This window comes from Psammomys obesus, unplaced genomic scaffold, assembly GCF_907164565.1.
Source record: "Psammomys obesus unplaced genomic scaffold, mPsaObe1.curated_primary_1811, whole genome shotgun sequence".
Classification (NCBI taxonomy): Eukaryota; Metazoa; Chordata; class Mammalia; order Rodentia; family Muridae; genus Psammomys; species Psammomys obesus.
This window is the reverse complement of record NW_026585644.1, coordinates 44,171,656-44,193,902: the sequence shown is the minus strand read 5'-3', so window position 1 is coordinate 44,193,902 and position 22,247 is coordinate 44,171,656. Positions and strand designations below refer to the sequence as shown.

At 42.1% G+C, this 22,247-nt stretch overlaps 1 protein-coding gene across 2 annotated transcripts in view; it reads left to right on the top strand.

Annotated features, from left to right (window-relative positions):
- Positions 1 to 22,247, top strand: part of Map4k3 (mitogen-activated protein kinase kinase kinase kinase 3) — a 149,644-nt gene that overhangs the window by 8,164 nt on the left and 119,233 nt on the right. The window lies entirely within an intron of this gene.

Sequence of the window (22,247 nt, the reverse complement as noted above, 5' to 3'; positions counted from 1 at the left end):
TGGAAGAGGCTGTGTTTCTGTTGCAACTACCTCAACCTGAGATTATAGGTTAGGGTTCCCAGTCTTTGTCCTGAAATTGCATGACTGGTTTTCAGTAAGACATTTTGTTGTTATGTTGCTTAAACTCTTGTTAGGAATTTGAAGTAGTAGGATTTTTTTTTTTTTTCTGTATAAATTTTCTGCCTTTCTTTGCCTGAACACTCTCTTCACTGCTAATGAATACATGCTTATGCCTGACATTCAAGGCTCTGTCCGTTTTGCTCAGGGGTCTTGAAGAACCAGTAAGATTTAGGTAGCTTGGAGAAAGTAGGGGATAAAGGTAGGCAGCCATGCAGCTCAGTGAATGGTGGGTAAAGGTTTGAGAGCTACAGGAGAGATGAACAAGCATGGAAGGCGTGTGGATGGAACATGCAGAAAAAAGATCTGCTGGATTAAGCAGGGCCAAACTTGTTGAAAGCCAGCAGACATAGGCTACATACAACCTGAGCTCTGGGGGCACAGAAGGCTCTCCTGTGGGAGTAACGACGCTAGCAGTGCCCTGCAGCATTCTGACAGTCATGAGAATAGATCTGAGAGAAAGGACAGAAACACTTGCTGGAGAATCCCGAAGTTGTACATATTAGTGATAGCCATTGCTGCTTACCATATTAGCAAATATATCTGAGATATTAAAAATATTGCTAGTAATAAACCTGTCATAATAAATTATATTTTAATGAAAAATAAATTCTTAAAAAAAAAGAACGAAGCGTGGCATTGCTGTACCTTTTGAAAAAAATGTGTTTACTCTTGGTTAAAAAGAATACAGAGTCTCAGTCCTATTTCTCTGACTTGTGGCAATGTTTGGCTGAAGAATATGAAGAAGATGTGGGCCTACAGAGCTGGAAAAGAGAATAGACTTTTCAAGTATTTGGTGATGTATATTCTTCTCTGATATTCTGCCACTTGAGAAGTGGTGGCTTCCTAAGGGTTAACTGTGATGTGGAGCTGGAGAGTGGAGGTCAGTCTGCATGCTGTTACTGTTCTGTTCAAGTTCTGTTCCGGACTCTCTGCTTTTGTCATTCCTGCATGGTTCTTTTATCACCATGCTTTGGCCATTCGGAAGAATGCAGGTTTCAACCTATGTTATCTGGGTCTTCTTCAAACTCCACAAACAGGCTCTTATGTTCTGTCTTTAGAAAGGTCTTAAACTGTTTCCCAGGAGTCTGATTCTGCTTTGAAGTGAGAGATGCATTGGCTGCCACAAATGCTGTCCATCAGTTGTTTCATTGATATGACAGATGCACTTAATTCATTTTCAAGGAAATGTCTGTTTCATACCCAGTTATGAACAACCCAGTTTATCTGTAGTCATTTTGAGTAAAACTCTATGCCATGGAAAAGTGGCCAGTTCAGCTTGTAACTCATAATTGCAGAGGAGCTATGGTGCTGTGGAAGTGTCTTGTATACACGTTCAGTTTCGTCACATAGACTATGAAACAGCATGTATACCAGGGTCAAGATTTAAAAAAAGTCGTAATGTTGTATTCCAACAAAGACATTCTTTGGTAAAAAGTTTTTTCCCCTTTGAGTGTGTGGCAGGGAAGAATGTGTGAGTGCTAGTTACCATGTGTCTTCTTCCTTGATCCGTGCTAAGGCACGTCAGCACAGTCTTGGTGGCAATAGCATTTTTGTATTGTTCTGAAAATAGTTTTGATTTCCTGGACCAAAAGAATCCCAGGAAGTTTCAGGGGTATTGGGACTGTGCTGCAGGGTTGTTTGGAATAAACTAAGGATATGCGTTTTCACTTTGCCACTGTAACAAAATGCGTGAGAGAACCAACTTAATGAAGGAAGAAGCTTAGTTTGGCTCATAGTTTGAAAGGTTTCCATGCCTGGACACTTAGTCTGGTTCCTCTGGGCCTGTGAATTTGCAGTAGTATGTCATGGCTGTGGTAGTGTGTGGCAGGGGGAGGCTTGTTCCGATCACAGCAGAGAGGCAAAGAGTAATAGAACGGGCTCAGCCCCAATCCCTTGAAGGCCCAAATGACAAAGGACCAAGTGACGAAATCGGTTCCTTCCAGGTACTGAAACAAACATTAGGGAAACGAGAAAAGTTCTGGCCTTCTGGATCACTGGTGCAGATTCAGAGTGTTCCTAAAAGGGTTAGTGGACCAGGGTACAGGTGACATGTTTTTACTCTGCCATAAAAGTTTAACGTGATCTATTTTCTCCCAGTGTTTAGGTACAAATATTTTTACAAATTTGTGTACTGTTGTATATTTTTAAAAAATTACGTGGGGCTGGAGAGATGGCTTCTCAGGTAAGAGTTTGCACTCCTCTGACAGAGTACCTGGGTTCAGTTCCCAGGACCCACATGAGGCAGCTCCTCTAGTGCAGGCGATCTGACAGCCTCTGGCCTCTGAGGGCAGCTGCACCTGCATGATGCACATACCTAGGCAGGCACACTCACATATAAATAAATAGAAAAGTCTGTAAATTGTAGTAAAGCACAGGTTACATATGTTTCAGTTACATAGTTTTTGACAAATGTATACAGCTGTGTGACCCAGTCTCCTGTGGAGGTGGAACATTCCATACGGTTCCAGAACATTCCAGGAAGTTTCCTTGTGTTCTCCCCAACTAAACCACAGTTAGTGTGGCCCTCTCCAGGCTGTAGCCACTCTTGTGAGTTCTGTCACTGAGGAATGTCTTCCGGGGTGACGCTTGTGGCCACTAAGGGGAAATCAGTTAGCTGCACACATCTGGACTCTGCGCAGGCTTGCTTCTCTCTGCTGAGCTGTGCTCTGGGCTTTCGTGGCTACCGCACTCTTGGTCACTGTAGTTTTGAAAGTCTTGAAATCAGGTAGTATGTGTCCATCAGCCTTGTTCTGCTTTTCAGATTGCCTTTTCTATTTACATCCTTGGCTTTTAAATATATATTTTAGAATCATTTTTGAAGTTAAACATAAAAACTTGCTGGATTTTTGTAGTTTTGTTTTGTTTTGTTTTTTAGTTAAAAATCATTGTAAACTTAGGAAGGTGGCAGGTAGTACAGAGCAGGCTCAGGGTCCAGCACTCAGCCCTTCCTAGTGGCCATCTCCTGTCTGCACAGCAGACTAAAAAGCTCAGTCTGCTTTTACCAGGTTGTGCATGCGCTCATTAAAAAAATCTTAGAGTATCATTTTGCAGTATTTTATCACATACACAGCCTACTGGGATTTTGATTGGAATTGTGTGAGATTTGCAGATCAGTTTATGGAGAATTAAGATCTTACCATCATTGAATCTTCTCATCTCTGAGTACAATATATCTATTTATTTAGAGCTTTAAAAAAAACTCATCAATAATTTTGCCTCCTTTTTTGATTCATAAATTTTTCCCTAGCTAACTCTGCTGATACTACAGCAAGAAGGTAATTATGGGATACTTAAGGCAGCACATTAGTCATTTTGTGAGCCACGATTTCATTTCTTATTAAAGTCCTTGCTATGCTAATGATATCTGACCTCCTTTGGCTTAACCTTGTTCATTTTTAGCCCTGAGCATATGGACTCCTTTTAAAATTGGCATAAATGAAAAGACTAGAAAAATGACTATTTAAAAAAACCCATTTCTGTAATGTCAAAGATGAAAACAATGGCCTATACACTTGGCTTATTTTTGTATGTGAGATACAGTTATATTTATATGTGCACATTTTGCAGAATTCATCTTTTTTGAGCGTTGGAAGGAAAAATGCGCTTGAACGTTGGTTCATCCTTACAGGGAACAGAACTAGCACAGCAATGCTGGATCGGTTAGGAAGCCCACTGTGTCCTTCCTGATCTTGAGCAGCTTATGCTCTGATACAAGGAAACAAAGCATGAATATACCGTACATCTAAGTAGCATTTCTAAAGTAGAAGTGAAACACTTAGAGGACAACAATGAAGCTTTAAAATTCAGAAATTTAAGACTTCCTGGAAACACTAATCTTGATTTAAAGCTTAAAGAAAAGTTGGGTCTCTGTGTGTAAGAACCACGAAGTCATCAGAAGAGTGAGTGTGCAGGCTGGCTAGCAAGCTTCTAATTTGCTTGCCAAGGAAGCATGAGGATCTGAGTTCAGATTCCGCCAGTGTCCACACAAAAGCCATGTTCAGCGGCACGCACCTGTGAGCCCAGTGCGGGGCAAGCTGAGACAGGGGATCCCTGGAGCTGGCAGGCTAGACGGTCTAACCCAGTTGGTGAGCTCTTGGTATGGTGATAGAACCTGTCTCAACAGAAGAAGGGGGAGAGTGGCTGAGGAAGATACATATGTACGTGCTGGGTGAACATGTGTATACATAGGTATAACACACACACACACACACACACACACACACACACACACACACAGAGTCACTCCTTTGGGACTGAAGTGGGCAAAGAAAATTGCCAACTTTTCTTTGTAAGAGGCACACTGGGGAACAAGGTAGATAATGTTTCAGAAGTCTGAGTACAGGTGAGTGCCGGTTAAGAATTTGCTGAGCTGCCCAGATGGCTCAGCAGGTAAAGGCTCGTGTCACCAAGGCTCTGTGGTGGCGAGAACTGACCTGGAAGCTGCCCTCCAGCCTCCATAAGCACACCATGACATGTACCCTCCCTCACAGAAAATAAACGTAATGTGTCTTTGAAAAGAAATAGGAGCACATTTAATTTATTCTGTAGTGCATTACAAATTCATTAGTGCCAGTCTTGCCTTTCTGATCTTGGGAAGCTGTTGGTTGCTATTTGGTGAGATTTCTTGCTGAAATCTCTCCTCCCCACCACTCAAAGTTCTAGCTTTTATTTTTTTATAGTTTTGAAGGTTGCCTGCATGCATGGCAACTCTGGTCACTCCCTCTGTTCTGCTTGTGTGTGCTGTGTTTTACTTTGGTTCTGTACTGTTCACAAATGCTCCAGGTTGCTACATGGACCTTTCTATTCTACAGATGGTCATCTTTCATGGATGCCCTCATGCTGACTCAGTTTCTTGGCTTGCTGTTCCTCCTGGCATCTTACTCCTTCCTGCACTAGTCAGTGCTGAGAAAATGTTTGGTAGGGTTTTTTCTTCTGAAGTCAGGAACCATGTGAGGTAAACCTACCCCCACCCCCAAATAGCCTTGCTTTGTTTTTGTTACCACATTGTAGTTTGCTGAGACTTTTTTTTTGTATTCTGCATATTCCTAAGAAATTTGCTGCTAGTTTATCTAATCTGTCTAATTTGTAGCTAATCTGTCTTTTTGTTCCTGATTGACTTTGAAATTTCCTTTTTCATCTCTGGTGTCCTGAGGTTTTTCACAATATTGTTTGTGACATTTAAGAAGAAATATTTATTTTTTTTCTAATCTGGCAAGTAACATTCTTCATTAGCCGTAGAAAATTGTGAAGTGGTATGCATTTTTTTTTTTTTACTTTCTGTATCCCTGTCTCACTTCTCTTTATTATTTTGTGTTCTTTGTATTTTCCAATCTTTTAATTTAATTTTTTATTATTTTATGTGTATGTGTGTTTTGTCTGCATATATGTCTCTGAGGCGTGTGTGTGTGTGTGTGCGATTCTGTGTGTGCCTGGTCCTTGAAGAGGCCAGAATAGGCAGTTAGAATCCCTGGAAGTGGAGTTACAGAAGGTTGTGAGCTGCTGTGTGGGTTCTGGGAATTGAACCAGGACCTTTGGAAGAGCAGCCAGGGCACTTAACCACACTGAGCCATCTCTTTATTCTCATCTCCCCATATTTTGAGTAATGCTTCAACGTAGGATCTGGGAGGGACATGTTGTATAGACCATTGCTGTTTAAATCATAATGATGTTTCTAAAAGTTCTTTTTTAATTTTTTCAAGTCTTTTGCATAATTTCTTGAGTTTTGTCTCCTTTATGTTTTATTTTTTAAAAATTACTTTTTAACATTTTCTTTTGAAGTGTCATTCTATAATTTTAAGTTATGACAGGTCTAATTTTTGTTGGTCTTGTTCTATGTGCTGGCCTCTAATTGTGGTAGATTTTTATTTTATTTCATTTTTTTCCCATCAGAATCTGTGACTCAGGTTGGGGGAGCATGTATCTTTCCAAAAACAGCTTTGCTTTTGCCTTCTCCAGAAACTTCTATTCTTTTTGCTCTGAGAGAGACTTTTATGTTAATTTTTAGTGTGAAATTTCTTAGACCTTGTGGCTGACATAGAGTGGCACTCCAGTTCACAATAAGCAGCAAGCTTGTTTTGGATTTTTGTTTGGTTTTGGGTTTAGGGATTGGATCTCACCCTGTGTACAGACTGGACTATACAGATATGTATCACAGATTGGCCTCGTACTTGCTGTCACCTGCCTTAGCCTTCAAGTGCTGGGATTATAGACATGTACTGCCGTGCTTGACTTGATTTTTAATTCCAAAAATGCTCTCTTCCTGCCCCAACACTCTTAAAAACCCAAGCAGGGTTAGGTGTTATTGTTGCCTGTCTGTGCTTTTGAGGAGCCTTTAAAAAGCAGTTTCTACTGTACTGAGAATGTGGTCTCTTCCAGGGACCCTCATTCAGGGACTGTTCTGGCATGTAGTTTTTGAGTTATGAGCCGTTTTAAGATATGGAGCATCTTGCTGTCCCTCACCCTTCCTATGCTCCCATAAGGCCTGTCCTCCAGTCCACGGCTGGTGGAAGCTCAACTCTAGTCTTCCATTTCCACTTGACCTTAGTGTTACGCTTGTTACAAACAGATGAACTAGGTTGCTGCATTGTATTACAAAAGTCCACATTTACAGGGAACTGTGTTGCACAGTTCTGTGACAAACTGTCCTAGCTTACAGAGTAGCGTCCCTGTCCTGAAAATCCTCTATTCATCTATTCATTTTGTCCTCCTTTCCCTCATAAATCAGTTCCTGATATATATACAGGTATACAAGCATGTGTATATTATATATTATGCGTGTTGCATATGGTTTTTCCTTTCCAAAATGTCATATAACTGGAATTATATAACATACGGCCTTCTAGACTGACTTCTTTCACTAAGCTGTCTGCCTTAGATTCATCCTTGTCTTTCTATGGCATGATAGCTCATTTCTTGTATTGTTGATTTGGTTGAACCTCGGTGACATACTCATTCACCTATTGAAAAATATTCAGATGGCTTCCAAGCTTTGGTATCATAAGTAGAAATGCAGTAAATGATTCATATACAGGCTCTTACATACACAAAAGTGTTCATTACACTTGAGTAACCAGGAAGGACTAATATTGTTGGGTCGCATGATGAGCCTGTTTTTAGCTTTGTGAGGAACTGTAGTATCTTCCAGAGAGGCTGTCTGCATTCCCCCCAGCACTGAATGGCAGTTCTGGCTGCTTCACATCTTCGTCAGCAATTGGTGTTTCCAGTGTTCTGGATTTGGGCCACCCTACTGTGTATGTGCTGACACCTGTTTTAATTTGCAAATTCTGACAACACTCAGTATTGGACAACATACTTTCCGCTATGAATTTCGTTGTCTCTGTGTCTTTTTTAGTAAGATACCTATCCAAAATTTTTTAGAAATTTAATTTTGAGCCAGCCACAGTGGCATACATCGTAATCTTAGCACTCAGTGGGTTGATGCAGGAGGATTTCAACTTCCAAGCCAGTTTGGGCTTGCATAGCAAGACCTCATTTCAAACAAACAATAAAAATTGGAATGCTTGGATTGCTTTTGTTAATTTTTGTGAGTTCTCTATACATTCTGGGTATATGCCTGTTATTAGACATGTCTTTTACAAAGGGTTTTCCCTCTTTGTCTTGCCTTTTCATTCCCTTAACTGTGTCAGACCTGGATTTTCTTGTATGTTATCTTGTAGAACTTTTGTAGCTTTGCATTTAATATCTACAAACCAGTCTGAATGGATTTTTGTGAGAGGTATAAGGTCTCTGTGTGCATTGGTGGGCAGGCATGGTTTAGAAGTCTTGGCCAGGAATTCTTTGTATTGTTTTGCTTCTTTGTGAAGACCAGCTGGCTGTATTTGTGTGAATCTGTTTCTAAGCACTTATATTTGTTTGCAACAGTGCAACAAATACCAGTGACAAAGTAGCCATACTTTGATTAAATTGGTTGAATGGTTTAAACAACAGAAAATTATTTCTGGAAGCCTGAATTCCAGAGATGACAATCTCCATAGGGTGGTTTTTTCTGTGGGGACTTTTGCAGGTCTGCAGTGGGTCTTTCTCCTGGTGTCATTGTGTGGCAAAGGGGGGCAGCTATGTGGAGTCAGATATAGCCAAAGATGGAGGAGGTAATGAAGCCACCGAGTCTAGGCTACTGTGTTGCTACTGCCTGTGGAGTTATTTTCTTGGACTGGTTAGCAAAGAATACTGATCATTTTGATGGTGAGTGGAGGAGGTGACGTCTTCTATAGTTGATTGCCAAGGAGTTTGGTCCTGCTGCTTCCTTCCAGCTCCAAGTTGTTCTGTCCTTCTGTTCGTCTCTAAGGCTTTTGTTGAACACTTAAGCTGAGCCATGGTTGACTCCAGATAGATCACCTTAAGGAGGCTAGATAATATTACTAAGTTATTTAATCACAGCATTAGGTAATATGGAACATTTTCTAAGTATTAAGTTATGTGATTCTCAGTAAATGTAAAAAATGGTCACAGTCCATGACCCTATAAGAAAGCATCTTTAGAAGAGAGAGGGCGGGAGTTGTTTCTGAAAGTGTGGTTTAGATTTAGTAGGGGCATGGACTTGTTTCTGAAAGTGTGGTTTAGATTTAGTAGGGGCATGGAAGAACATTGTTTTAGAGTGAACATTGCAGAGGAGTGAGCAAGAAAGGCTTATATGGTACTGGTCAAAGAGGGTCTCGGAGGGAATGAGAAGGGCTTGTTCCAGTATGGCTTGAACTAAAGGACATTATTTTTTTTTTTTTTAGAGAATAATGGCACAAGTTGAGTGTTAATAAGAAAAGTCATAGCAAATATCTTATACTGAGTACTTAACTGTGTGTCAGGCGTGGCTCTGTAGGTGTTCTTACTTTAATGCACCCTACTGGCCTTATGCACTAGGCCCCTTAAAGGTATGGAAGGGGAAGTACATGAAGAGAGGCCGGCATAGGCTTGAGGTCACAGTGAAAGCAGAAATCAAACTCAGTAATCTTCATGTCCTCTTTGCTGCAGATCTGTTTTTGTGTATTGGCTGGATTAGACCAGAATATAGCTTCCATGTAGATTCTGGAGTATAAGTCAGATATGATAAACACAAGGGAACCATTGGAGATAGTTAAACAGGATTGAAGGCAGTGAGCTACTGGTGGGGGTGGTGTCCATTTATTTCTTGGCTCCTTGGGAGAATAAGTAGATATGGCGTCGGCTGGCAGCCCCAAACCTGTCAGATAAATTTCGAGCTTTCTGGTTTCCTGCAAGGTGGCTCACCAGGCCAAGACTGAGAGTTGGATCAGTGACGGGAAAGTTGGAGCACTGACAACTGGATGGAGAGAAACTGAGTGGAACAAGATGTGGGGTTGGATTTCTTTAGGTTGAGGTGTGTCTCTGGCAGAAAGCTGTCCTCTTGGGCCTTTCTCTGGAAGTGCTGGACTGACAGAGTTGGAGGAGCATGTGGGATGGTAGCAGAGGAGAGAGACAGCACAAGGGGCACACCAAGGAAAGACACATCTTTCGGTCTGAGTTCTCAAACCAGAGTCCTCTCCAACCTTTCATTTGAGTGTGTAAAGGAATTTCTGCCTCATGGATTAAAATGCCAATTGCAATGTTCTTTTTGTACCCTATGCTGTGGATCCGCCTGTTTGAAGAGGTTGGTGTTAGGCTTGCTATTACAGGTCACTGAATGTTTCCTGAGCAGACAGGTAAGAGCGTGCTGCACACACAGGGCGTGAGAAGTACCTCAGCGGTTACCAGAGTCTAAGCACCACAGTCTCCTTGCTCATTTTCGGATCCCTGTGTCCGTTCCAGGGCCTGAGAAGCAGGAGGTGCATGCTTGTTGTAGAAGGCTGCCCCTTGAGCATCACAGCCCTTTAGCTCTGTCTCTGTAGGAGCAGCTATGACTGCTTGTGAACAGCCCTGGAGCTTGGGCCTGTTGACTTTCCCTCATGAAAGGAGTGGGCTGTACTGAGACTTCAGCCACCCGTGCTGGGCACCATGCCTGCTGTGTGTGTTTCTGCCCGAACTGTTCTGCACCTAGTGTCAGAAAGTGCCAGAGGGAGGGGTGGAGGGGTGGAGGAGGAGGCTCCATCTGGTCGCTGCTCCAGTCCATGCTGTGGTGAGGCTTTGGTGGTCACCACATTACCGTAGGAAGGAAGCCCCATAAGCTCCCTGGTTAGCAGAGCTGGACTGTTGTGATGCCATGTCTGGGATAAGGGGCTTGTTTGGGGGCTCCTGTTTCCTTGTGTGGAACGGCCCCGCCCCTTCTCCTTTTACTCTTGAGTTAAAGTCAGTTAAAGTGGGTAGAAGAAGTGTTGGCTGTTGAGCGGGTGGGAGCACAAACACCAGTCAGTACTAAGGCGCTCTCTCCCTTCTTTGTATCTTGGGGTGTTGCTTGCTTGTTTGGCTGTTCCACCTGGTGCTCTAGTCTTCCCACTGGTAAAAACTGAGCAAGACAGAAGACCCTTTGCCACATAGCTCTGTTGCCTTTCCAGTGCTCTTCTGCCCTACTGTCAGCCACGGTCATTTGAGTTCTGAGCTGTGTCTCTGGTTAGTGCTGGCACTTCATCAACATCCAGGACTCCGTTAATCATGTAAGATGTTTTGATTTTGGATGCAGGGATTTTTTTTTCCTTCCAGTAAAAACTGTGGCTACATGAGGTTTGACAGTCTTTTTTCTCCCAAAACCCCAAATTGGATGTTTCTGTAAATTGCTGGGCAGGGTTACTATTTTTGCTCTCCGTTTGATTGTTTGTGTTGAGTTTCTTAAACTGCTTCTGTCATATTATGAGGCAATATAACAAATTATATAGCTTTTATGAAAAGTAGTATAAAAGACCCTCTAGGCAAGGCTTTTTTTTTTTTTTTTTTTTTTTTATTTTTTTTTAATGAATAAAGTTTTGCTGCTTTTGGCAGGTTTTGGGAAAAACATCAGGAAAATAACATTTCATTTTCTAGGGAGTAAAGATGTATATTTTTAGCAACATTATCTGCAGAAAGTATGCATTTCAGGCTCTGGACTTGACCCCAGAGTCTAGCCTCATGTGAGCTGGGACTTTGATCTATTGAACCTCAGAACTCAGTCTGCTTTATGGTAACTATTTGGGAAGAGAAACATATTTAAAACATTAAAAATTTAAACACAAACTTTTATTTAAAAAAATAAAAGCTTTTGAGTTCTAGGGATCGGATCATACGCTGCAGATGATCACTTTACCTTATCCCAGAGCGCCCACTCCCAGTCTCTTCTTCTGTTCTTTTTTTTTCTCTTCTGTTAAGATTTATTATTATTATTTGTACAGTGTTCTGCATGCTGAAAGAGGGCATCAGATCTTGTTATAGATGGTTATGAGCCTACCGTATGGTGCTGGGAATTGAACTCAGGACCTCTGGAAGAGCAACCAGTGCTTAACCTGTGAGCCATCTCTCCAGACTCCTGTTCTTAATATAATCTATTTCTTACAAGTGCCGTCACTGCTTCATTGTTAGTAACTGATGCCACTTTGAATCCACTCTTTCCCTGCCTGTCCCACAGTCCCATCTAGGGTACTGTTTAAAGTTCATCGGTATTTTTGATTTGGTAGAATAGTCTTGCCTACTCTCCTGGTTTTTGTTTTGTTTCTTAATGACCTTGACAGAGGGAAGGTTAGATTGAAGTCTGGCAGGTAGACTGTCCCTGTGCTGCTCGCAGGAGCTTGTGACTGTTTACCTTGGTGGCCTGGCAGCCAGGGTTTGCCAGGCTTGTACATTCTCTAGCTCTCCATTGCTGTTTCGCAGTGTGTGCCTGTTAGGCCATTTGTCCCACACAGGGGTTGGGCAGTTGGGCTTCCTCCACTTGTTTTAGGACTGAAGCAGCTGTAAATTTGCCTTTCCCCTGCTGGTTAAATTTGCTGGCGGCTGAAGGCATGAGCTTCAGATGCCACTTTTGCTAAGGACGCACTCTGCACTGCGCTCCCAGCCCCTGACTTGCTTGTTCAGTTATTTTAGTAGTGTGGATTGATGGCTACAATGCAGAATTACCTACTTCATTAGACTTTAGCTGTTGGGAGCTGTGTCCATTTGTTCCTGTATCTTTTGATAGCTCCACATTGTTTTTAAACACATTCTGTCATTTTATTTTTTTAATATTTTCAGGCACTACAACACACTTAGGCTCATATTGTAAATTTTTTTGCCACAGCCCAGTACCAGGCATTTTTTAATAAACTTTGGTTCTTTTTACTGGTATGGTGTCAGGTAGCCAAGATCTGAGGGTAGACCTTAATGTTCCAGTGCTTGCCTCCCATTCCTGACCTCCAGGATTCACTCCTCAGTGTGACTCCCCCCAGAATAAAACAACACAAAAAACCCTGAAAGTTGTGCTCTGGGTGTGTTCCTTGCTATTGGGCTGTAATTGCATCTAGGTGCTCTTAAAGCTGATAAACCTGTGGGGGAGGTGGGTATGTCTGTGCACACATGTGTCTGTACACACACATGCACATATGTGTCTGTGTGTGTGTGTGCACTAATTACTGACCCATGTAAATACATATGTCTGTAAGTTCTTTTGTTTTTTTGAGACAAGGTCTTACCCTGTAGACCAGGTTGGCCTCTAATTTACAGAGGTCCTCTGCCTCCTAAGTGTTGGGAATCAAAGGCATGCTCCACCATGTCTAGCTATGTAAATCGTTCTGTATCCATCTCTGTTCATTTTAGCCTTATAATAGTTTCTTACTCTAGTACTTGATGATCCCTTCTAACCTTCTCTTTGCTGTCTGTTCAGTATTTTACATATAATATACAATCTCCAAATAATGACCAAGTTTAGTCTTGTTGCATTACTGTGATGTGGGAGCTTCATTCTGATTTACAGATAGAGGGATACAGGAGCTTAAGTGACTTCCCTGGAGATGCACAGTTAGTAAGAGCAGCACTAGGGATTGAGCCCAGACAGGCCCCTCCAGAGTCTCAGGCAGCCGTGGACAGGAATGGTTGTGTGGAAGGCAGACCCCTACAGTCTGGTGCTGATTTCTCCTCTTCGCCCTCCTCCTTTTTAAGGTTTTTGTTTTCGGGAGAAGGATTTGAAACTGATCAGACAATCCAAGGCCCCCCCTGGAGGTGAGGCAGAATAGTAGTTAGGAAAGGTAGGCAGGCAGAAACAAGTTTGCTGAGGAGAAGAAAGACTGTGCTTGTGAGGACAGGAGTTTATGCTTTTGAAATTCTGGAATAAACTAAGGATAGCATTTTTCTTTTTTCCCTCTGAACTGTTCCGTGATGATTGCCAGATCACTGTTTCTTTCTGGTAGGAGCATGTGGCTCGCACCCTCTTCACATATGTCTCTTGCACAGGGGGAAAAGAAGGGTCAGGATTGCATTTAGCAAAGGCGTTGTATTGGCTGCTGATCAAGAACCAAATTAGTTGAAGGGATTTCTTTATTAATGCGCAGGAGCCATCTTATCTATTCTGTGTGCCAGTGCTTGTTCAGTGTTTGGTTTTACTGGCTTTCATGTAGAAGAGCTTAAGCTCTCTGGAATATTTCTTTTGAGTTATGAAGTTTTGCCCCATACCTCCTGCAGCACCTGACTTATATTTAACAGTTTTATTGAGGATATAGCTGGTAAAGCATATAATTTAATGAGTGTAACTCAAACTTGACTCTTAAAGACTAGTGTGTTGGAGTAGAATCTGTTCTTCCAAGTGTTGTTCATCTGTGAGTCTGTTTTTATATTAACTCCTCTTAATGAACACCGAAAGTGACCATTTGTCTTGTAGTTATGCCTGGGATGTAGCTCAGTGGTAGAATGCTTGATTGTACAAATTCCTAGGTCCCTGACTCTGCAGACAAACAAAAACTGAAAAGGAAGGAGAAGGGAGGGACAGAGAAGAAAGGAGGGAGAGGGAAGGAAGGAGTGAATGAATACCTGGACTGTAGTTTCGTTTGATCTCCAGAGAAAGGATTCACACAGCAGTTCTTTTTTTTTTTTTTTTTTTTAAATCTTTTATTTATTTTTTATTAATTACACTTTATTCATTTTGTATCCCCCCATAAGCCCCTCCCTCCTCCCCTGCCAATCCCACCCTCCCTCCCCTTTCTGCATGCATGCCACTCCCCAAGTCCACTGATAGGGGAGGTCCTCCTCTCCTTCTTTCTGATCTTAGTCTATCAGTTCTCATCAAAAGTGGCTGCATTGTCCTCTACTGTGGCCTGGTAAGGCTGCTCCCCCCTCAGGGGGAAGTGATCAACGAGCAGGCCAATCAGATTATGTCAGAGGCAGTCCCTCTTCCCATTACTATGTAACCCACTTGGACACTGAACTGCCATGGGCTACACCTGTGCAGGGGTTCCAGGTCATCTCCACAAATAGTCCTTGGTTGGAGTATGAGTCTCTGGGAAGTTCCCTGTGTTCAAATTATCTTGTTCTGTTGCTCTGCTTGTGGAGTTCCCGTTCCCTCCAGCTCTTACTATTTCCCACTTCTTACATAAAATTCCATTCACTCTGCCCATCAGTTGGCCATCAGGCTCAGCATCTGCTTTGACAGTCTATACTGCAGAAGCTTTCAGAGGCCCTCTGTGGCAGGTTTCAAGGTGGTTTCCTGTTTTCTTCTGGCTTTCAGAGGCCCTCTGTAGCGGGTTCCGAGGTTGTTTCCTATTTTCGTTTTCTTCTGATGTCCATCCTCTTTGCCTTTCAGGATGGGGATTGAACATTTTAGTTAGGGTCCTCTCTTTTGCTTAGTTTGTTTAGATGTACAGCTTTTAGTGGGTTTATTCTATATTGTATGTTTATATGAGTGAGTATATACCGTGAGTGTCTTTTTGCTTCTGGGTCAACTCACTCAGGATGATCCTTTCCAGGTCCCACCATTTACCTGCAAATTTCATGATTTCCTTATTTTTCATTGCTGAGTAATACTCCATTGTATAGATGTACCACAGTTTCTGCATCCATTCTTCAGTTGAGGGGCATCTGGGTTGTTTCCAGCTTCTGGCTATTACAAATAAAGCTGCTACAAACATGGTTGAACAAATGTCCTTGTTGTGTACTTGCGCCTCTTTTGGGTATATGCCTAGGAGTGGTATGGCTGGATCTTGAGGAAGCGCTATTCCTAGTTGTCTGAGAAAGCGCCAGATTGATTTCCAGAGTGGTTGTACCAGTTTACATTCCCACCAGCAGTGGAGAAGCGTTCCCCTTTCTCCACAACCTCTCCAGCATGTGTTGTCCCTTGAGATTTTCATTTTGGCCATTCTGATGGGTGTAAGGTGAAATCTCAGGGTTGTTTTGATTTGCATTTCCCTAATGGCTAATGAGGTTGAGCATTTCTTTAAGTGCTTCTCTGCCATTCGATATTCCTCTGCAGAGAATTCTCTCTTTAGCTCTGTTCCCCATTTTTTAAGTGGATTACTTGGTTTGTTGCTTTTCAGCTTGTTTAGTTCTTTATATATATTGGATATGAGTCCTCTGTCAGATAGAGGGTTGGTGATGATTGTTTCCCAATCTGTAGGCAGTCGCTTTGTTTTGATGACGGTGTCCTTTGCTTTACAGAAGCTTTTCAATTTCATGAGGTCCCATTTATTGATTGTTGCTCTTAGAGCCTGTGCTGTTGGTGTTCTGTTCAGGAAGTTTTCTCCTGTACCAATGAGTTCTAGGGTATTCCCCACTTTTTTTTCTAGCCGATTTAATGTGTCTGGTTTTATGTTGAGGTCTTTGATCCACTTGGACTTCAGTTTTGTGCAGGGTGATAAGTATGGATCTATTTTCATTTTTCTACATGTAGACATCCAGTTGGACCAGCACCATTTGTTGAAGATGCTATCTTTTTTCCATTGTATGGTTTTGGCATCTTTGTCAAAAATCAGGTGTCCGTAAGTGTGTGGGTTTATTTCTGGGTCTTCTGTTCGATTCCATTGATCCACCATTCTGTTTCTATGCCAGTACCATGCAGTTTTTATAACTGTTGCTCTATAGTACAGCTTGAGATCAGGGATGGAGATACCTCCAGAAGATCTTTTATTGTAGAGGATTGTTTTAGCAATTCTCGGTTTCTTGTTATTCCATACAAAGTTGAGAATTTTTCTTTCCAGGTCTGTAAAGAATTGTGTTGGCAATTTGATGGGAATTGCATTAAATCTGTAGATTGCTTTTGGTAAGATGGCCATTTTTACTATGTTAATCCTGCCAAGCCATGAGCATGGGAGATCTTTCCATCTTCTCATATCTTCCTCTAATTCTTTCTTCAGAGACTTGAAATTTTTTTCATACAAGTCTTTGACTTCCTTGGTTAGGGTTACGCCAAGGTACTTTATGTCATTTGTGGCTATTGTGAATGGTGTTGTTTCTCTAATTTCTTTCTCAGCCCTTTTGTCTTTTGTATACAGGAGTGCTACTGATTTTTTTGAGTTAATTTTATATCCGGCCACTTTGCTGAAGGTGTTTATCAGCTGTAGGAGTTCCCTGGTAGAGTTTTTGGGGTCACTCATATATACTATCATATCATCTGCAAATAGTGATAATTTGACTTCTTCCTTTCCCATCTGTATCCCCTTGATCTCCTTCGACTGTCTTATTGCTCTAGCAAGGACTTCCAGCACTATGTTGAAGAGATATGGAGACAGTGGGCAGCCTTGTCTTGTCCCTGATTTCAGTGGGATTGCTTTAAGTTTCTCTCCGTTCAGTTTGATGTTGGCTATAGGCTTGCTGTATATTGCCTTTACTATATTTAGATATGTGCCTTGTATCCCTGATCTCTCCAATACTTTAAACATGAATGGATGTTGGATTTTGTCAAATGCTTTTTCAGCATCTAGGGAGATTATCATGTGGTTTTTTTCTTTCAGTTTGTTAATATGGTGGATCACATTGATGGATTTCCGTATATTGAACCACCCCTGCATACCTGGGATGAAGCCTACTTGGTCATAGTGGATAATATCTTTGATGTGTTCTTGGATCCGGTTTGCAAGTATTTTGTTAAGTATTTTTGCATCAATGTTCATAAGGGAGATTGGCCTGAAATTCTCTTTCTTTGTTGAGTCTTTGTGAGGTTTAGGTACCAAGGTGATTGTGGCTTCATAGAATGAGTTTGGTAATGTTCCTTCTGTTTCTATTTTGTGGAATAGTTTGAAGAGAATTGGAGTTAGCTCTTCTTTGAAGGTCTGGTAGAATTCTGCACTGAAGCCATCTGGTCCTGGGCTTTTTTTGGATGGGAGACTTTTGATGACTGCTTCTATTTCTTTGGGGGATATAGGACTATTTAGTTGATTTACCTGGTCCTGATTCAGCTTTGGTGAGTCAAATCGATCAAGAAAATTGTCCATTTCATTTAGATTTTCAAATTTTGTGGCATATAGACTTTTGAAGTAAGTCCTAATGATTGTTTGGATTTCCTCAGTGTCTGTAGTTATGTCCCCCCTTTCATTTCTGATTTTGTTGATTTGGGTGGTGTCTCTCTGCCTTTTAGTTAGCTTGGCTAAGGGTTTGTCTATCTTGTTGATTTTCTCAAAGAACCAGCTCTTGGTTTCATTGATTCTTTGAATTGTTTTATTTGTTTCTAATTGATTGATTTCAGCCCTGAGTTTGATTATTTCCAGCCGTCTACTCCTTTTTGGTGTGTCTGCTTCTTCTTTTTCTAGGGTTTTTAAGTGGGCCATTAAGTTGCTTGAATGAGCTGTCTCGAATTTCTTCTTGAAGGCACTTAGTGCTATGAACTTTCCTCTTAGCACTGCTTTCATTGTGTCCCACAAGTTAGGGTATGTTGTGTCTTTATTTTCATTGAGTTCTAGAAAGGCTTTAATTTCTTTCTTTATTTCTTCCCTGACCCAGCTGTCATTTAGTAACAAGTTGTTCAGTTTCCATGAGTGTGTAGGCTTTTTGCTATTTCTGTTGTTGTTGAAGTCCAGCTTTATTCCATGGTGATCAGACAGGATACAAGGGATTATTTCAGTCTTCTTGTATCTGTTGAGGCTTGCTTTGTGACCAACTATATGGTCTATTTTGGAGAAGGTTCCATGAGGTGCTGAGAAGAAGGTAAATTCTTTTGTGTTTGGGTGTAAAGTTCTGTAGATGTCTGTGAGGTCCATTTGATTCATGACCTCTGTCAGAGATATTGTTTCTTTGTTTAATTTCTGTTTTGTTGACCTGTCCTTTGTTGAGAGTGGGGTGTTGAAGTCTCCCACTATTAATGTGTGGGGATCTATATGTGGTTTAAATTTTATCAATGTTTCTTTTACAAATGTGGGTGCTCTTGTATTTGGGGCATAGATGTTCAGGATTGTGATGTCTTCCTGGTGGAATTTTCCCTTGATGAGTATGAAGTGTCCTTCCTCATCTCTTTTTATTATTTTTGGTTGGAAGTCTATTTTATCAGATATTAGAATGGCTACTCCTGCTTGTTTCTTGGGTCCATTTGCTTGGAAAGTCATCTTCCAACCTTTTACCCTCAGGTAATGTCTATCTTTGTGTCTTAGGTGTGTTTCTTGTATGCAACAGATTGCTGGGTTTTGTTTACGTATCCATTCTGTTAATCTGTGTCTTTTTACTGGAGAGTTGAGTCCATTGATGTTGAGAGAGATTAATGACCAGTGGCTGTTAGATCCTTTGATTTTGATGTTGGCTGTGTTCATAAGTTTGTGTGCTTGGTTGCTTTTTGTTTTGCTGTAGTAAGGTTAATTATTTCCTGTGTTTTCTTGACAGAAGCTAATTTTCTTGGGTTGTATTTTCCCTTCCAGTGTCTTCTGTAATGCTGGATTTGTGTGTAGGTATTGTTGAAATTTGTTTTTGTCATTGAATATCTTGTTTTCTCCGTCTATGATGACTGAGAGTTTTGCTGGGTATAGTAGCCTGGGTTGACATCTGTGTTCTCTTAGGGTCTGCATGATATCCGTCCAGGCCCTTCTGGCTTTCATAGTTTCTGTTGAAAAGTCAGGTGTGATTCTAATGGGTTTGCCATTATATGTTACTTGGCCTTTTTCCCTTGCAGCTTTTAGTATTTTTTCTTTGTTCTGTATACTTCCTGTTTTGATTATTATGTGGCGGGAGGATTTTCTTTTCTGGTCAAATTTGTTGGGTGTTCTGTAGGCCTCATTTATCCTTATTGGCTTCTCCTTTAACTTGGGGAAATTTTCTTCAATGATTTTGTTGAAAATATTTTCTGGGCCTTGGAGAAGGGAGTCTTCTTTTTCCTCTATTCCTATTATTCTCAGATTTTGTCTTTTCATATTGTCTTGGATTTCTTGGACGGTCTGTGTCAGGAATTTTTTGGATTTCACATTTTCTTTGACAGATACATCGATTTCTTCCATTGTATCTTCTACACCTGAGATTCTTTCTTCCATTTCTTGTATTCTGTTGGTTATGCTTACCTCTGTAGTTCCTGTTTTCTTCCCTAAATTCTTCCTCTCCATTATTTCCTCCATTTGTGTTTTCTTTAATTTTTCTAGTTCTATCTTCAGGTCTTGAGTTGTTTTGTTTACTTCCTTCACCTGTCTGCTTGTATTTTCCTCTTTTTCTTTTAGTTCCTTCAACTCTGTTTCTTTGATTTCTTTCAGTGATTTAATTATTTCTTCTCTGAAGGCCACAAGCTGTTTGGCTGCATCTTCCCGTATTTCTTCACGGATGGCCCTAATTTGCTTGTCTTTATCTTCCTCCATTTCTTTACGGATAGCCATGATCTGTTTGGTTTTATCTTCCTCTAATTCTTTACGTATTTTATTTGTCTCCTCTATTATCTTCTTCATCAACATAGATGTAAGGTCCTCTTCTTGATTTTCTATTATGCTGCATTGTTCAGGGCTGTTCGCCCCTGGATGGCTGGGTTCTGGAGATGCCATATTGCTCTGTCTTTTGTTGGTTGAGCCTTTACGCTGACCTCTACCCATTGGGCTGATTTAGGTTTTGGCTGTTAGTTTCTGTGCTTCCTGGAGTCCTGAGGTAGGGAGTATCCCCTTGGCCGGAAGATGATTTTTCCTGAAGGAGTCCTTCTCTGCTTTTTGGTTATGGTCACTGTATGGCCAGTGTTTCTCCGGAGATGCCACTGCTCACCTCAGGTTTATAGCCCTGAGTAGTAGCTGTGGTCTATGTTAGGCAGGGGGGGATCTCCTCTTACCCATAAAATTTCTCAAGACAGCTGCCCCACTGCTGGGTTTCTTGTTATAAATTTAGTGTGCTGCTGCTCACTAAATTTCCATGTACAGTCCTCTTGAAGAAACTGCTGATTCCCTAGGTATGGGGTTTTCTCCCAACAGGGAAACTCAGTCTGTTATCCTGGGGCGCACAGTTCTGTCTGAGAAAGTGGGAGGTGCACTCAGCAAGTCTCTGGGCCAAAGGCTGATTGCTCTGCTCTGGACCTGGAGAATGTGCACCTAGGTTGATTTGGCGCCTGGGGGCACTGTTCTGGTCTGGAGGCTGGGTGCCTCACTCTGGACCAGAAGCTGTGTGTCTCTGTCTGGGATGGCGGCTGTAGGCACCACTCTGGTCCAGATGCTGTGGGTGCAGCCCCCCTGAAGGATCAGGGATTCCTACAGTTTTGGCAGTCCAGCCCGGGACAACTGGCCGATCCCTGGCACAGTATCTGAGGGCTGCTGTAATGGCTCTTCGATTCCTGCAGGTCCAAGGATGCAGCTGTGTGTCCCAGTGCCCCAGGGGAACGCAACAATGGCGGCAGAGCACAGCGCTTCTGCCTGCACTAGAGTCTGCGTGAGTCCAGGAAGTGTTTTGGTGCTGGGTGTCCTAAGCGTTAGAGCTGCTGACCCCCTCCACTGGGGGTTTCCTCCTGCCAGAGACACGCAGTCTGGTGCCCTGGTGCCCTGGTGCCCACAGTTCTATCTGAGGCGGCGAATCAGGCGCGCAGGCAGGGCGCTGTGCAGGCAGGCGCCTTTGTCCCTCCCGGCTCTGGGTCCGGGCTGGCTCCTGGGGCACCCGCGGAACCCGAGTCTTTTCCAGGGGATGTCTGGGTAACCTGGGGTCGGTCCCAATTGTTTCCTGCTCCGTGGGGTTATCTCTCGACTGGGAGATCCAGTCTATGGTGTTGTGGGCCCACAGTTCAGTCTGGGACCGTGACCAGATCGCGCTGGCGGGTAGCTCTGGGCTAGCGACCAAGCGCCTGGCGGAACGGGGATCTCTTCCGCGGTTTAGCCGGGTGAGTTAAAGCTGATCGAATCCCCCACCGTGGGGTATCCTCTCACCTGAGAAACACAACCACTTGTGTTTTTTGGCCGCGAGTTCTGATTGCTGGTCACTGTGCCAATCCTGCTGTGCTGCTCCTCAGAATGAGAGTCCTCCCGGCGCTGCCATCTTGCCCCGCCCTCTCCACACAGCAGTTCTTGTTTCACCATCATTCCATTTCCTTCCTCTCCTTGCTGGCTGTTTTTCTCCCACAGTTTGTAGGACCTTTACTTTCATAGCTTGATTACACCAGGTCATAATTAAGTCAAAGCAAGACAAGATACAGCACCTGTGTAGCAATAAATTCGAGATTTGTCTGTGCCGAGTGTTTCCATTTTAAGGAAGGAATTAAGCTTCCCTATTGCTTAAACTTTGAAGAAAACTTTGATCTTCCGCCCTGATTTTTGTCCACTTATTCCACTTATTCTATATACTTTGAGCAAGCTGCCTATTTTTTTGGAGCTTTTGAGGACCACAGCTTTCAAACAGCCTCTCACTCTGAGGTGTGTCATTCAAAAAAAAAAAAAAAAAAGAAAATCTGGTTATGAACTATATCCAAGTTATGGACTGTTGTACATAGCTCACAGAGTTACTTACAACTTCTTGAACTTCTCAAAAAAAAAAAAAGAAAGAAAGAAAAGAAAAGAAAGAAGAAGAAAAAGGACATAGTGATGGTATATAAGATTATCCTCAAAACTGGTGGTTTAATTTTGGATAGATTAATTACTTTCATATAGTGAATTAGAATTTACATAACACTCAGTTTTCATTTGAAGGTTCTAAGTGTCAGGTTGATGTGTAACCTTGAGAGAATTGAGGTGCATTAAGCAGGGCAAGAAGTGGAGGTGGGATATGGGAGTAATTTCTCAAAAACATTGGTGAGGGGCTGGAGGGATGGGATGCTTTGTGATTGAGCGCTTCCTGTACAGTCATGAGGATGGGAGTCAGATCCCAGCACCCACAGAACAAGCTTGATGCCCCACAAACACCTGTAACCCAGCGTCCGTGCCAGGGATACTCTCTTT